The sequence below is a fragment of the Argiope bruennichi genome, chromosome 7 (genome assembly GCF_947563725.1).
Source record: "Argiope bruennichi chromosome 7, qqArgBrue1.1, whole genome shotgun sequence".
Taxonomy (NCBI): domain Eukaryota; kingdom Metazoa; phylum Arthropoda; class Arachnida; order Araneae; family Araneidae; genus Argiope; species Argiope bruennichi.
This window is the reverse complement of record NC_079157.1, coordinates 58191825-58208208: the sequence shown is the minus strand read 5'-3', so window position 1 is coordinate 58208208 and position 16384 is coordinate 58191825. Positions and strand designations below refer to the sequence as shown.

Here is a 16384-nt window from a genome sequence, read left to right as displayed (position 1 = left end):
AATAAATAAAGTGTAAATTCAGCTGTGAGATAAAGTATTTGGAGGAAATTATTTAGATAAAATTTAAAAGAATTGAAACCCATATTCTAAAACATCATAACCGAAACGTTTTTAATAGCTTTATTCATGTATCTTTATTTCATTTTTAAAATTTACCCTTAGTGATATACAATAATAATGAACACGCCCAAAAAACATTTATATATATGTTTAAAATTTAAATAATTTATGAATTTCACACTAGATGGCACTGCATTCTTATAGTTTTCACCTTTTACTGTATATATTATGTTAATGAGCAGTTTCTCTTTTGCCTTTAAAGGGTGTGGCAGTATGAATTTCTTTCTCTTCTTTTATGATTTAACTTCACTTTCTTTGAATCAGAAGTCGAACATTTAGAAAAGTTTTCATTCTAACTAAAAATGGTTGCGCTCCGATTTAGCTAAATACTTTTTTTTATGTACAAGATACAAGATTGAAGTACTTTAGATCACCTACACTAGATGGCGCAGTTTTGTTTATTATAGTTTCCTCCTTTTTGTTTGTATATATTATGTTAATGAGCAGTTTCTCTTCTGCCTTTAAAGGGTGTGGCAGTATGAATTTCTTTCTATTCTTATGATGTAACTTAACTTTCCTAGAAACCGGACTCGGACTATTTAGAAAAGTTTTCAGTTCTAAGTACAAATCGCTAGCTAATTATCGTTAGTCCAATTTAGCTAAATAAATTTTTTATGTATTAGATACAAGATTGAAGTAATTTGGGTCACCTTCACTAGATGGCGCAGTTTTGTTTATTTAGTTGTTTTCTCCTTTTTACTTGTGTATATATATATATATATATATATATGTAAAATGGACAGTTTCATTTCTGCTTTTAAATGATGCGGTAGTTGTGTGAATTTCTTTCTCTTCTAATGATGTAAATAATTTCCTTTGAATCAGAGGGCGAAACATTTAGGAAAGTTTTCAGTCTAAGTATAAATCATTGGTATATACATTGTTTATATATATGATTGATGTAATTTCTGTCTCCTACATTATTTGGAGCAGTTTTGTTTATTATAATTGTTTTTTTCCTTTCTACTTGTAAGTATATTGCGTATGCTCTCCCATTTTGCTGTATATAATATATATTAGGAACAAAGGATTTTATAAACACTATAATTAAAAAAATGAAAAGTACCGTTGTAAAAATTGCTTAAAAGCAGCTAAAAAATTGATAAAAATTAAATAAGAAATTAGTACAGAAATAAAATTGATATCACTGTAATGCTAAATTTTAAAGTGGTTTAAATTCTTTTTACAATAATATTTTCGATTTTTAGAGGAAAAGAACATTAAAAATGTTTTCAATTAAAGAAATAAATGAAATTTTAAAACACTTTTTATTACCGATTGACTATTAACAAGAAATAACCACCTGTCAGTTGTAATAGTTCCATATTCTCCATTTTGCCCTGCCGATCAATTTTCATTATTTTCAACTTTGCACATGGAAATTTGCTGATAAGATGTTTAACTACATACATTATTATGTTACTAATAATATAGCTGTTTTAAAAATTAACCAGTTTGCAAATTTTTGTTATTTTCTGACCGATGAAATCAATGTAAAACGCGTTCATCAAATGCTTAAACGAAATATTCGACTTCTCATAATTAGTTGTTGAATTTTCCTATTCTGTATTTAATTTTAAGATTACTTATTTCTTTTCTATTTATTATTTTATTCAAATTCTTCATATTATTGTTATCTTTTATTAGACGCTGTACCTATGCCTTTGTCTGCGTTTGTTTATTTCTTTAGTGTATATATAATCGTCCACCACCGTCTGTAAAGTTGGTGGAGTTAAAAACAGCTTTGCTCTTATAGTCTGCGTAATTATATCGAATGAGAAATCCCAATTTCTGTTTAGAATTGTAGCAGTTGGGAGCGTTTTTTTTCCCTAAATTTATTTTCTCTTATACGTAGTATAAAAAAAAGTACTGTAATCGTCAAAAGATGCAAATGCGAGGCTTTGGACGAATACCACAGTTTGGACCTCTTTGAATTAGCCAAACACACTTTGGAAAATGGCTGCCTGTGATAAAGATAACTCAAAAATGGTTTGAGCTGGATGGATGAAATTTGATATACATGCTTAACACCAAATTTGAGCAAATTAATCTTTGAGTAGAATTCTATCAAATTTGAAGCAAAAAAAAAAAAAAAAAAAAAAAAAAAAAAAGACTAAGTATGGATTTTCTAGATTGATATTTTCAATCAAAAGAGATTAAATCTCAAATTAAGAGAGAAATAATTTTTAAGAAAAGGTAGTCTAAAAATTCTTAAATCTCAGAAACTTAGTATTTCCTTAATTTAATACTTAATGCGATAATGCCAGAAAATAATATAATTTGTTATTAAAGTCTGATTCCAATAATTTGTTTAGTACTCAAGTAAATAATTTCCATGCGCGGAAAATGAAACATGCACTGAAATGAATGAGAGCATGCATGAAACTAATTGTATTTTTGTAATAATTTTTTTTTCTGTTTATTTTTTTGTTATTGTTAAATAATTTTGGTTTCGCGCAGATCTTGCAATACTTATTCATATCCATTTATTATTTTAAAAACAGCGATAGTAAATCCAGTATTTTAATTTTGAATTCTGATGATATAAATATATCGATAAACATAAAAATAACCACCGGTGTGGTCTCTCTCAAACTTTCTTGCATACTCTATAATAAATTTGTCATACTACAGAATGACTTACATGGCATCGGTGTACAATATTTACGAAATATTAACTTTTGACGTGAAGTTAGCATTTTTACTAAATATACTGTGCCATCCTTGGCGATTCTTTGGCAATTCTTTGCTATCCTTGGCGATTAATCTCTGTTATGCGATTAATAGTATATCCCTAAATTGAATTTTTGTTTTAGACATGTTCTTCTCAATCGATCGAAACTAAGATTTGACACATTTAAATAAAAAATTTAGATTTGAAACGAAGATTTGACACATCTAAAAAAATTTAAAACTGTACTTGTATTAACTAAATACCTTACCAAATTTGATATATTTACGTCATTCCGTTTTTGAGTTACCGCGCTTAAATGGTTTTGAATGTATAGATCGACAGACTGTCAATGTCTCGTTGGACTTACTTAGATCAAAATTTGAGATGTGTCTAGCACTGTAGATGTTAAATCTGTGTACCGAAAATATTATCTATTTTATAGCTCTCTTCGTTTTTTAATTATCGTGTTAATTTATATTCGAACAGCCGGACTTCTTCAAACCAGATATTAAAATTTGATAGAAATCTGCAAATTTATTGTAAAAGTCGTATACCAAATTTCGCTAGTTGGTAAAATCCTAGATGGGCCCACCTCTTGGCGACTTATTTGAAATCTCGCCAAGTTGACTACTAATTGAATATTTGTTATTATTATTATTTTTCAATTAAACAACGATACTTGAAGGCCAGAAATAATAATAAATATAATAAATAAATTAAATAAATAAATGATAATAAAATAAAATAATAAATAAATAAAAAAAATTAAAATAAAATAAATATAATAAAATAAAAATAAATTTAAAAATTTTTAAAATCCGTCTAGGTTGCTACATTGGCGACGTTATCGCCATTCGTTTGGCGAGAATTCAAAAAGCCGCCAAGAGGTGGGCTGTGCTAGGATCAACCTCGCTAGTTTAGCTCAAAACGTTTTTGGATTATTTTTGTCTCAGACAGATGGACATTTTCTAATAATGTGTTTTTCGAACGGGGAGAGATACCTCAAAATCTCGTGTTTGAATTTTTTGGTGATTGCTATATTTTATCTATACTACATATATGAGAAAATAAAAATGCAGAAATTCTTGTTCCTATGAAGTTACAAAAGAAGACGGAAATATGTTGTTTATAAAAGCTACAAGAAAGTATGCTTTGACATGTTCTGAAAAGTGTGACTATGAAAAAACATTTCTAAATTTTTTCAGAGCATTTTATCATGTTGTACATACAAAAATGTTTACAAAATAATAATAATAAATTAATTTCAGAGAAACAGCATCAAAGTATTGATTGAATCATGTTTTATTGCTGAAAATACAGTCTTTACAAAGTTACAAAGGTTGACTGCAGAGCGTCACTTTTGTATTTAAAAATATAATGTGTGTTTTTTACAGCTATTATAGCTGCTCTTATTCAGTATTGTGTCGCATTAAGTGTATCCGCAAAACAAGTAGCCACTAAATTGGTCAAGAGAATAAAGTGGTCAAGCAGCAAGGTCCATCTATGTTATTATTTAACCAGTAGTAAGCATGTCGATTCAATATATTTTGACGTCTGGGCTAATACGTAGACAAGCACTTTTTTTCTGCAAAAGAAATTGCCCAGGGCAGTTTTAGTTTTAGGTATTGCAGAGTTTTGGAACATTCCACGATATTCCTTTGCAAATCGTCGAATATGTCTCTTTAATTAATTATTCTCAGACAATATAATAAATTTGATTCATATAATACATAGGATAATTCCAGGATAAATCAATTTCTAATGATAATGCATTAATTTTTGTCTATTTGTGAGTCAAAAAAGTCTTATAGAGTTTCATTTGTTCTTTTAAATTTTATCCAATAAATGAAGTTCCAAGATGTAATGCCGGATTTTAGACTAGGCAGGTGCCTAGGGCCGCAAGACTGAGAAAGGGCCACACGCAAGTCGATTTACAAATTTCATTCTCCTATATAGTTTTATAAATGTATAGTTTATTAAAAAGACGGAATTCTACGAATTATAAAATATTTACACTTTTTCAAGCATAATTGGTCAGGTTTCTATCTGTTTCATTACGTTCACTTAGTGTATTTATGTTCATAAGCTCTGAACGTTTACTTCAATAATAGTGAAAACAAATTAGGTGGTGCTGTCTAATAGATTGATATAAACAAATATATTTTCAGTAAATTAATAAAACAAAAATAATTAACCTATAATAAATCATTAATATTTTGAAAATGTGCTTAAATCCGCCACTGTAAACATGTCATTCATTTTTCTTGTAATATCTGAATGCATCAGGTAAAAAAAAAAAAAAAAAATCATTCTGAATAACACAGAAGGTTTTAGCTGATAAATAATTTTTTCTCTTTATCTCCTTCGATTTATATACTTAAAATATTTCGGAATTTTAACAATAATTTATACATCTGTAAACCCAAGCAAAAATACGGGACTCGCAGAGTTAGATTAATGCGGTAGAAATTAAGATTAATAGGATAATAATGAATTTGTTATAATAAAATTAAAGTTCAACAAGTTATACACGATATAAATCCGAAGAAACTGCAACAACTAAATAAAAGTTTACAAGCATTTCAATTAAAGAGAAGAGAAAAACATACTCGTGGAATTTCACCGAGATATGAAAAAATTATAAATTAGCAATTTTATTGGCTTAACTTGTTGGATTCATCAATCAAAACTGATTACTATATTTTCTGCTGAATATCGGACCAGGAAGAGGCTTGTAAATTTAACATTGTTTTTCACGTTTTGATAAAAAGACCATTAATTTGAGAAGAAAAATTTGAATAAAAAAAAGGTTCAAATATTAAAAAAAGAATATACAATGAACCATTAAACGTCGTGATAGCTTTATTAGATTAGGAGTAAATTTTTTTAATTAAAAATATTTCTTATTTTTTTTATATTTGAACGAAATTTATGCAATTCCTTTTGAGTACTCATCCTTTATAATTAGAGGGGAAGATAAGAGATGTATAATGCAGTATTACGTATCTAATTTTCAACTTTTAATTTAGCGGAATTTATTAATTTAAAGCGTAATTTATTAATTAAATTTATATTTTCTGTGGTATTTTAGAAAGGCTGATTACTAAATATCTTATAAAGAAGAAAAATATTCAGTCTAAATTTTTAATAGGCCAAATTAGTTCGTATAGTAAGAAAGATACCAGTTGGTTGGTTGAGAAAGTGATATGAAACAAATATTGTAGAAATGGAACGGAGTATTTGATCAAATTTGACTCTCGTTTTTAAGGGGAAAATATTAAGTCCATACACTGATTTGCGAAAATACTAAAATATTTGGAAGATACTAATTCCAGATACTAAAAGGCATATCAGTTGGATCAAACTTTAATATTTTTTCATTTTAAACTGATAAAAAAAACTATTTTGTGAAATAATGCTATTTGGACTTTGAAAATAGAAATATTTTTCGTCAATCAGGATGATGAGTAGCAAAATTACAGCCAATTTGGTTATGGAATTTTCAGATAGAAATTTTAAATTATGGGAAATTATGAAAATCATACTTTCTCCTCCCTTCCATTAAATATTATTGGAAAAATTTAATTAGACATTGGAAAATGTTATTTGAATGTCATATAATGTTCTGTTAAATTTTAAGCACAGATTTTTATTCACTCTTTCGGAAAGTATGCTGATTTATCAAGAAATATCCCTAAAGCATGTGCTATATTTTAAATTTAATAGCATGATTTATTCGTGCTTAAGAAAGTTCTAAACATGTTTGTCACCAGAGTTGGTGGAATTTCTATTTCGTACGCGTTTCTGAAAAGATCTTTATATACAAGTAAAGAAATGAATCTATTTTCCCAAGGTACCAAGTAAAATACCGTAAGTCTATAAACTACCAATACTGGAGACTATAAGAGATCTATTGAAGACGTAAGTCTTCCACAGAGTTAAATGATTATCATTGGAATTCAGTTTTAACCTTAACTTTTCAAAGCTGTGACCACAATAATTATTTACCAGTTCTTTAAAAAAGTACTGGGTTTTACTTACTGACTCGTTAGCACGACACGCTGTAATCATTTGCATTAACTGACCTATTAAACTGTGTAAAGCGGAAGTGGTCAAAAATAAGTAATACAAACTTGAATCTAATGATACAGGGGATTCGAAATCCATCAAGTATCCGTCAAAAAATAAATGAATCATTGTTAAAAGTACTGAAATCAAAGCAAGAAACGAAAGATGTTCGTCGAAGCTGTTCATGCCTTTCAATGTTTCTTCGAATATAGCAATATATTTATTCAAATCTTCATTCAAACAAACTTTATGGCATTGTTCGTATAAAAAGTGGCAAATGATTTGAATAGTCCGGCAAATGAAAATATAGTAAGCGATAAAGATAATATGCATGACATTTGATAGTATTTGAAAACTCTGCATAAATATTGCAACAAACATAGGATAATACGATTGCAGGTTTTTGAAATATTCATTTGAAGATCGTAATTTCAGAATGCTTTTCTGAGCTCTCGTTTTGATAAAACCCGAATTTACCATCCGGGCATTACAAGTTATAATGAATATTAACGAATAGGCAAAAAATAAGAAACTTGGATACCCTATTTTTCGCACTTTATGAACTGGCAACATCTCTGTTAGCTTTTTAAAGTGCTTGATCGTTAGTAAAATATATCGGCGTTTTTTATACATGAATGTGTATAGCAAGGTTTTCAATATTAGCAAGGTAAAAGCTACTATTTCATCCTTTTTGTCGTATTCCATTGCTAAATCAAACACATTAATTGGTATGTTGACGACATAAATGATGAAATTGAAGTATCTCAAGCATCTACCGATAAAATATTTAGTGCATGAAGTTGTAATATATCTAATTTCGGACTCCATAAAGCTCTGATCACTGCCTTCAGGATTGGTCGTCACATCGATTCCGATTAAATAAAAAAGATTTGAGATGAATCCAAAATCATCCATAATTGAATCAAAAACTGATATTTCCTTTAATTTTCAAAATTATTTTATAGCTAAATTGTAAGATTTTTACCGTTTCCTCTTAAAATCCATTCATGTTTGCTGTTTAAATCGCGCTTTACATTTAGAAACTTTACTGCGGGGGGAATAAAAATAGATGAGATAATATTTATTCGTCTAATGAATCTTTTGCTGACTGTATGCCTCTTAAATTTTGCTTTTATCCGTTTGACCAGATAGAATCGATTTCAGGCTGTCTACTGACACTGCGTTCCTGCCACCGTTATATTCTATCTGGCTATTTTCTTTTATTTGCTAAATAATAATAACAAGAACATTTTATAATAATTAATAACTTTTAAATTTTGTTTGTTTATAAAACAAATACATGCCACAAGCTTAATGTGAAATATCAAATTTCACTGAAAAAAACGTATTCCGTCAATGTAATATGAATAGACTAATTTTGAATGTATACAGAGTTTCTGCAAATTAATGTTTGCTCTTCTAAATAATGAGAAATTTCAGTGGGAAATTATGAGCCATTCAATTATATTTACAAACTACTAATGCATTTTGTTGTTCCATATATAATTTAAAAGGATTACGCTTTTCATATAGTTATTGCAAATTGAAACAAACTATTAAATTGAAAAAATAAATTAATATTTTTTATTAATTATATTTCTTTGCAACTTTTTGTCTGGTAGCTGAATGGAAAAGAATCTGTAGGCTATTTTGTTAAATTTAATTGTTTTTTCTACTTATAAAAATTTTAATATAGATATGTGTGTGAAATAAATTATTCTTTTTCTTACATTTGAATGTATAATTTTCATATATTTTGCATCTTTCTCACTTTTCCCAATGACTTTCGCAAACCTCTTAAAAATTGCTTGTTGACAGTTTCATAGCATTTTCACCGCTAATCTCAAGTATTTTTTGTTTTTGTTTTTAAATGATAAAAAAATGTAGCCTCTAATTTATCGATCTTTTTTGTTAATAATGCACATCGGTGTGATTTCTTTAAAATTTCAATTAATTAAATATGAAGCGAAATTTTGAGGGTTTCCATCATACTTCAGAAAATATTATATCACAAAAATATTTTTTAATCATTTTAAAATTTAAAAAAATCATAATTTCAATGATACAATATAATAGTGATGTATATTTTTTTCAGAATTTTGATAGTTTCAAAAAAAATATTTATTCGCTTGATTTCCAACAATAGATTGCATTGTTACCCTGAAATTCAAACCGCTTTCAATGTTTCATCAAATATTTAATTGCATGCATTTCTTTCATTGTTGAGAGCTGAAGGAAAATAATACTTTTTAATATTCGTATAGTTTACAAGATGAAACACGGTTCCTTTGAAATTGAAGCTATTTTTATTTTTTCATCAAATAATCAATGAATCATTGCGGGAAGCTGAAGTAGAAGTATTTTGTTTAATATCTGTGTTTTTACGAAATAAAAAATAATTTGGTTAGAAGACAAATAAACCTGTCATTACTTTTTTCATAGCGCAATGATATCATAGAACTCATTGAATGTAAAATAATTATAGTAACATGATCTTTATCTTTTGCTATTGCACTCAAGCCTTGCAAGAAAGGTTCCATATTTAGTAGTTACGGAAGAATAAATATTCGGTGATAAAAAAGAATAACAGCAATTTTGATTATTGCAGATCAGTAGTAAATATCCTAGTTTATTATACTCTCTTTATATAAAAATATTGTATATATTTCAAAACAAGTTGAAAATTATTGAAGAAAGCAAACGATTTGGTAACCTAGCAACACAATTATAATAGTTTTGAAAAATGTCAGACGATTTTAATTGGCATACATTTTTTGATTAACTAAATGAAAAGCTTTTATTGCACTTAATATAATTGTTATGACTCGGAATTATATTTTCATTTTAGAATCTATTTATTACTGCAGAACACAGAATAGAGAATTTGATGAAGCTACTAACAGATGAAACTGATGGAAATTGATCAAATGATCCATACATTATAAAAATAATTTTTTTAAATAAATTCTTTTTTCTATATAAACATGATATTATAATTTATTAATTAATTTCATAATTTGGCTTAGCTCAAAACTGGATTTCTGGTTTCCAAGTTGAAATAAGATGAATTGGAAAATAAAAATGAAAACAAATAGGAAATATAAAACTTATTAGGAATGGCAACAATAATATCGTACTTTGTATAAGAACTAAACCTATGGAAAGAATTCACTCTAAATCACCTAGAAATCTCTTCTTAAAGTTTTGCTAAAAATAAAACTGATTTCATAAGCGCCAATCTACAAATTTTTCTACGTTCACTATTGCTTTTTGGAATCAATCAATTATGATTCAGTTTTCATTGCTAAATATCTCTGTTTATCCAATTCAGTAATAATAATAGTAGTATTTAGTTGCAGTAATGAAAAACTAAATCAAAGCAAGTAAGTGATTGTGACCACAACAATGTATTTCAAAGGTTATTACAACAGGAAAAGAATCAAAACCTTTATTATGGTGTTATTAATTAAGTTCAGCTGAATTTGAAGTAAATTGCTTGCCAGTTTCTTGAAATTGGAAAAAGAATAGAAGAAATCTGTATAGGAGAATTACTCTTAAAACTTGTCTGACAATATATCCCATTTAATAGTTGAAGTTCAATTCGTAGTCTGAGTTTTCGCTATATATATTTCTAAGTTTTCACTTTTTGACATTTTAAAGTCGCGAAAACGTAATATCTTCCACCAGTAAGCCCATCCTAACAGATTAAAACAAATTAGATTGATTATAATTTTGGTTCTAACAACTCGGACCAGATGGATATTTTAAAGACTTTTTTGTTATGTTTACATTGACGAAAATTGTTTTGTTTAACGTTCATAATAAATAATGCTGTATATATATATATAAAAAAAAAAAACTCCACAAAACTTGCAAAAAAAAAAAAAAACGTTTTATTACTTAAGTAATGTGGATTATTTTTTTTTTTTAAATATACTTCGAAAAAAAATTTTTTGATCGAAAAACTGTTATGTCGCTGTTTGTTTATTAAGAACTGGCTAAAAGAAATTAGGAAGATATGGCTTGTGGAATGAAAGAAACTAATATTTGAGAATGCAATTCCAGCAATAAGTAAGAATAGAGGGATATCTAATAAATTCCCCTCTGGTTGTAAGAAAAAGCCTATATATGTACAAGATTAAGCGAAACATCATTCTTGCAGTAATGAAGATCTTGTTACTGAAGTTTACAGAGATGGTTAGTCTATTCAATTTCCACAGCAGGTCTATTTGTTTTTCGAATCTGTATAGCTTTTTGAACAAAAATCGACAAATGCGATAACATCGCAATTAAAGAAATAGAAAACCACGCCCCTTCACTACCAAAAATTATAAGAGATCTCGTCATCTCCTTTGTGTTTATGTCATAATTATAACTTTATCACAGTTATTTGACTCAGGACCGACTTTGCCGAATAACATTTATGTAAAATGTATCTTTTCATTGCTTTATTCTTTTTTTTATTTTTATTTTCGATTTATTAGTAATAACAATAAATTAATGGAATTCTGTATTTCCTAAGCACAACCACTTACTAAGTTATCACATTGTCATCCATTACTCTATTCACCTGTTATTCCCGAAGGTTAAGAACTTTGAGTTCCAGAACTCCGTGACTCTCCTGTAAAATTGGCAAAAGTTTCGCTAAATATGATTGAGAGCTAAGTGAATGCGTTCTAAATGAACAAAACGAATTAGACAACATTACGTTTTTTTTAACATTATAAATGTATGTGGAATCAAATATGTTGACTCAAAGAAAAATTTCTTATGATATTTATCAAATTAATACGGCAAAATTCCATTGATAGATATGGTTATCAGTAAATATAATATATTTACAGGATGCTCTGGGGAAAACTGGATCCCACATCAATTTTAAAAAATCGTATTTTGAATTCTAAGAATATGTATTGTCAATAAACTTAACCTACTTAACTGAAATTGCGATTTCTTCTAAATATATACCGTATATTCGGACAAAATAATTTTAAACGCATACTTTTTGACGCAGGGAGTAATAATTTTCGATGATTTATTCGTGCACGGTGTTGGGGTGGAGTGCCGTAACTAATGTATAGAAGAACCTGTGTATTAATACTGTATGATTCGATGTTACGTGGGCGTATTAATTGAGTTGCTGTATATTTCTTCCATTGGTCTTGTAGAATTGTGTATTTTCCTGAAAAACAAATGTGTAACAAGTATATTGATTTTAGTTATTTAGTTGGCTATTCAAAACTGGCCACTAAGTTTGTGCCTGGAAGTGTTACCGAATAAAAAATGAGGGGCGAAACGGAAGTTTTATCATCGCCTCTTCGGGTTTAAATAAAAAACTATTTATCAAAGCGGAAAAATTAAATTAAAAAGTTATAGATATTGTAAACTCCTACAAAGTGAGCACATAATGATAATTAAATTAGATCACGAGTAAATTTAAAGGAAATGAAAAAACTGGAAAACATTTTCACTTTTTACAAAAGTTTTGGGAAATTTTGGAAATTTCTCTTAAATAGTACTCTATGAAAGAAAATTATTACCAAAGATTTTAGATTGACATCCATATCATTTTTTGAAAAATTCCATTTTGTCGGAAAAAAATAAGGTGATTTAATTTCTTTTATCAATCAGAATCCGAGGAAAGGCAGCAAATTCTATTCTGAATGAGTTTTCCTACGACTTCAAATGTTGTTAATAAAATGATCGATTTCCAAAAAAAAGTAATAAAAATTAAATTTGAATTTAATATTTTATCTCAATTTTTAATCATGGATTTATTATCCGAAAATTGTTATTCTCAGAAGTTTTACTTTTTTATGTTTTTCGAAAATCCCATCTCAACGAAGTAAGGCTTTTTTTTTTTTTTTTTTTTTTTCAAATTAGATCTACACCGCATATTCTTGGAAAAACAACAGTTATGATGTTATTCGAAATTGTAATATAATACTTTAATAATGGAATTTTTTTCTTTCCTTGGATTCCAGCTGATAAAAATAATAAAAATAATACTTCTAAGCAGTTTTCGACGATTGTCTTTTTTTGTTAACAAAATCGATTTTTTTGAAACATAATCTACTTATCGATCTGAAGTTTGTGCTCTTCTGCATAACACGATTTAAGTGGAATTCAAAACTTTCGCTTTCATTTTTAAGAAATGAAAATTATTTTTCACAATTCTGATTTATTTTAAATTAGCAATACCCGCACAGCGTTGCCCGTGGCATAACATCCACGCTAAACATAACTCGAAAATCGGTAATAAGACTCCAACCTTAATCTAGTAACATATCCCAGTTCAAACATGAAGTTTAGTTTTTGATTTTCAACAGCGGAAGCCAATAAAATTACTCTTATGTTCATTTTAATCATTTTCGGTATTTTTTTTTGTAGCAGTTTGGATCACATTGCCTTTCTTTAACCCTTTCTAGGGCCGTGGGAAGTATGCTTCCCACCAAATTTATCAATCTTTGTATGAAATTATATAGGTTGGCATAAGTTCTGACAAATTTTTTTAGTAAGTCAGAAACTTAGATGCTTCAGTTCTTTATCTCGGACAAAATGATGTGTCTTGATTTGTTACTTAATTATTAATTAACCAAATTAATTCATTAATCAAATTAAATTTATCAAATAAGATAAATGAATCCCTTTTCTTATTCTAATTTCAAGCCTAAAAATGTTTTAACATAGTATGACTAGAAAAAAAAATGACCCTTTAAAGGGTTAATTCAGACGTGATTTCATAAATTTTTGTTTAAAATGTGGTTTTTAATATATTTAATTTGACGTGAGAAAAGTTTTTTGTACTCTCTATTAGTATGAGGACTGAAAGCAAACGACTATATGAAGTTATTTTGCTTTTAGTATTTTTTGCTGCCTTCTATTTATATTATATGTAAAATATCTTAGAGTTTTAAATTTGATACCTCCAGACTGCTAGTTTCTGCTATTATTTTAATATTGCTGTTTAATTGAATGCAAGGGCATATTTAACTGCAATATTCTGATCATGGAATATTGGCATCATATCTATTTCTAAACTTAACTTCTATAGACATAATGTAATTCATGGAAAATGGTTGATGTCCTTAATTTCTTTTCCAAATCGAAGAATAGTGTAATACTATTACTGTTCGTATCATATGACCATTTTACGACGATTCTATCTCATTAAGGGGAGAGACGCGGAAGGATGTGCGCATTTCCGGAATTCTTCGTCACACTTTTACCTTGATTTTCGCGCCATTAGATACATTTTTGTTCAATTTTTTTTCTGACCATTTCTGACCGTATTATCTTAATTCAATCTGCGAGTAATCCGAGTTTATTTTATTGTTAAATGTATACATCCCCTCATTTCATCTTTCCTCTCACCCCTATTTTGACGAATTAAACCCATCCTAACGCATACGCAAAAGCGCTGAGTGTTTTAGAATCCGTTGTCAAACAATAGGTTGTTCGGAAAATAATTTCGGTTTATTTTATGAAAATGGAAGACGAGTTTCTTATAGTGAATAAATATTTAGTGCCGGCGTCCTGGCATAGGGGTAGCGCGTCTTCCCCGTGATCTGGGCGTCCCGGGTTCGAGTCCCGGTTTGGGCATGGTTGTTCTTCTGTTGTTCTATCTGTGAGATGTGTGAATGTGCCCTCCTGTAAAAAGGGATTGTGCAAGCGAATGAATGATGCGTGAGTGGCAAAGTCGTACTCTTGGCCCTAGTTGGCGCTGCTATAAAAAATAAGAGACGTTCCCCCTCAGGCTTAAATCGCTGTCTTCGTAACAGCGGGCTTGTCAGTAGCAAGTGCCATAAGAAACAAACAAACAACAAACAAATATTTAGTTGAATTATGAATCTTCTATTCTGGTCCAATACCTTTTGCCATCTTTTTGGCAATAACATGATTCCACGCTCACAAAATTTTCGTTTTTTGCTGGGGAAAAAATTGACCCGGCTGATTTGAAGTAAAGGTCTAAAATATTTTGTAGAGATCGGGACAAATAATTATCAGAAAGTGCCAGATCTGGAGAATAGGGTGGGTGTGGCAATATAAACCATCATAGCTGTAAAAGCTTTTCGCGAGTTACCAAACTTGTGTGAAGTCTCGAATTATTTTAGTGAGACACTACACATTTTCTGTTGATCAATTCTGGCCTTTGCTGTTTAAGCGAATCATTCAATTTATCCAGTTAATGACACTACACTTCAGAATTGATCGTTGTGTTGTCCGTTAAAAGCTTTTAAAAAAATTCATTTGAAATTCCACCAAATAGATAGCATCATTTTTTATGAATATCGGCTTTCGAAGTGCTTTTGACCAGTTCATCTTTCCATGATCGCTTGCGTTTAACATTGTTGTAGGAAACCTATTTCTCGTCTGCAATATCACATCCGGGTCACCAATGAAGCGGATATTTTACGTTAATCTTTTTTTTTCGCAATAATGTTTTAGCTCTTTAAATGAACAAAATTAGATGATACGATGACTTAAGGAAAAGAACACAACTGATCTTTTTATCAAAACAATAATTTCCGTTGTTACTGGACAACCCATGTTGCCATCTTACAAAAATTAAAATGTACAGAAATTAAAAATAAGATGAAGAGGAAAGCAAAGAATGAAGCGCTTCAAAATTGGATCATTTTCTTGAAGTTTGAGAAGCAAATCACAGATGTCAACGCGATTGTACAAACTTTATTCCGTAAGAACATGAGGAGCCTGTATGTTAAGGTCTGAGATTTAACCTAGACGTTTGAAATGATCATGAACGATCGAAATCGATAAATTTAATCTCTCAGTTGTCTTTTGAGTTGGTATTTGCCAGTTTGAATCATTTAATATCTTTATTTTGTATTTATTCATCAACTTCAACTGGCCTTCCAGAATGAGGTGCATCTTCAACATCAAAATTACCGGATAGAAATTTTGCAAATCAGTTTTGGCACTGGTGTTCTGTCAGTACGTTTTCTCTATTCGCATCAGATAATTTTTTTCTTGCTTGAACAGTATTTTTACTTTTTAGGAAGTAAAAAAAGTAAAGTATGTCGAAAATGCCTATTTTCTCTTTCCATATTTGAAAGACCATCAACTGAAAACTACTTCTTAGAGGATCCATCAAGCTTTTTCATTAGCAGCTTTGCTATATCAGGTGTCAAAACGATGATGATTATGATTATACAGCCTTATAATAATGATTATGAAGCCTTAAGGTATCTGTCTACCTACGGAGACAAATTTTTGATAAATCCCTCCAATGAGCTGTTTCTGGATCAATGTGATTGCAAATAATGAGAAATATAGATCAAGAAATTCTGTACCAATTGAGATTCTGTAAAATGTGTTAATTTCGGTAAAAAATTAGTGAAAATTGCAACAAAAAGCAAAACACTCTACAAAAATTATATTTCACGTATTCCAATTATTTTTATACAAAACATATCTACAGCTATGGTAAAGAAAATGAACTAGAATCTAAGAAATATATGCATTTTCAAAAAATTTATAACTAATAGAGTATTTTCATTG

At 28.8% G+C, this 16384-nt stretch overlaps 1 protein-coding gene across 3 annotated transcripts in view; it reads left to right on the top strand.

Annotated features, from left to right (window-relative positions):
* Positions 1-16384, top strand: part of LOC129975992 (juvenile hormone acid O-methyltransferase-like) — a 48741-nt gene that overhangs the window by 12730 nt on the left and 19627 nt on the right. Inside the window, exon 1 of one of the 3 annotated variants that reach the window (XM_056089315.1) lies at positions 902-978. The exons of 1 other annotated variant lie outside the window; for it this stretch is intronic. The gene's annotated coding sequence lies outside the window, so the exon portion shown is untranslated. Of the gene's footprint in view, positions 1-901; positions 992-16384 lie in introns of those variants that run through there. One more of the 3 variants, XM_056089313.1, reaches the window with a different exon arrangement.